Raw genomic sequence first — 1,921 nt, forward strand, 5'->3', positions numbered from 1 at the left:
GTTTATGTTTGATTGTATGCCTGTCAAGAATGTGCTTAGTTGGAATGCGATGATTAGGGGATATTGTGAGAATAGACGACCGCACGATGCGTTGAAGTTGTTTTGGGAAATGAGGGGACGTTTGGATGTGGAAATGAATAAAGTGACGGTTGTGAGTGTTCTTCCTGCTGTTGCTGATTTGAGTTCTTTGGATTTGGGTGTTTGGATTCATGGGTTTGTGCAAAGGAACCGACTTGATGAAGATGTTCATGTGTATGCTTTGGTTGATATGTATGCAAAATGTGGGGAAATTGGAAAAGCTAAATTGCTTTTTGAGGAGATGAATGAAAAAGATACATCGTCGTGGAATGCTTTGATAAATGGTTATGGTGTCAATGGTTGTGCGAAGGAAGCGTTAGAAGTATTCGCAGCAATGTTACGGGAAGGATTTGAACCGAATGAGATAACAATGACTAGTGTGTTATCTGCTTACCATTGTGGTTTGGTAGAGGAAGGAAGAAGATGCTTCAAAGAAATGGAGAGATTTGGAATTGTGCCTCAGATTGAGCATTATGGTTGTATGATTGACCTTCTAGGAAGGGTTGGATACTTGGATGAGGCTGAAAATTTGATCTTCTGTGTTGTCGCTCTGTCTGTTGCTTCTTCTGTTTGATTGCTAATCTCTCTAGTGATTTGCTTTGTTGCTTCTCTCTTTGTTTAGTTTGGTTTGATATGATTTAGTTTTGTTTGGTTCTATTTGGTTTGGTTTGTTTGGATTTGGTTTCGTGGTGCTACTTATTTGGTTGTTCCTATCTGTTGATTTTGATATGGTTGTTTCGTGGTGCTACTTCTTTGGTTGTTCCTATCTGTTGATTTTGATATGGTTGTTGCTCCTTTTTTTGGTCACTCCTTTTTCGGTTTGATTTTTTGTTGGCTTGGTTCTTCTCTTTGATTGTTGCTTCTTCTTTGGTGACATCCCTCTTGTCCCCCCGGCTGTCCAACCACCTCATACGATTGTTGATCCTCCTCGTTACCCCTCTCGTCATCATCTTCAGCATAGAATTATTACTCTACCGTTTGTCTCTTCTTCTTTACAGATTGCTGATTTGTTCACAAAGATGCATTCCATTAAACGTTTTCGTTTTTTTTAGTTGACAAACTCTCGATGCTCCATGTTAATGCATCGTGAGTTTGAGGGGAGATGTTAGATAATATTATTATATATTAGTAGTAAGAGTATTTTAGACAATTCTAGACAATTCTATTCTTTTATATATATACTCATTGTAACCCTATTAACTGTGGTTTTGGTTCATTCTATGTTATGAAACCCTAGAGTGGTTGTTTCTCTTCTTCCTCTTGCTTTCTCTTTTCTTTGTTAACAGAACGTTCTGGTTAAAAGGCGAACGTTTTGGACTGAATTACTTGACACTTAAAAGAGATTGATTTAGAAGATTGTTGGCACCTTGGGAAGTGTGTCCAACAACATATTCAGTTTAAACTGAATATTCAAAGCCTATCATCATTTATAAATTGAATATCAATTGGAAGATGAAGGCACGAGTTCAATTTGCAATCTACCAACACTTGTCCAAGTAAGCACAAGTAAAAATCTCTTCAAACAAACTCCAATTTTCTTCACTATATCAGTGGATCATCATATATTGAGTTTGTTTTTATTTATATCATAAAGAGTTGTGAATCATTATATCTCAAACACTTTTTATCATACATATTGTACTTGACTCAAGTCTATCTTTTATGTTATATTGAACGAGTTTGTAAAAATCATTTCTAGATTGAAAGGTAATTGTAATTTTTTTTTTCTAGATTCAAATATGGCTGTGAAAATGCTTTCAATTTTGAAAAGTGATTGTAAAAAGATTTTCCAATTTGAAATGTGAAGATTGTAATTGATCAAGGTGTGGTCAAGAGAAAAAGT

The sequence above is a fragment of the Cicer arietinum genome, chromosome 4 (assembly GCF_000331145.2).
Source record: "Cicer arietinum cultivar CDC Frontier isolate Library 1 chromosome 4, Cicar.CDCFrontier_v2.0, whole genome shotgun sequence".
NCBI classification, from domain to species: Eukaryota; Viridiplantae; Streptophyta; class Magnoliopsida; order Fabales; family Fabaceae; genus Cicer; species Cicer arietinum.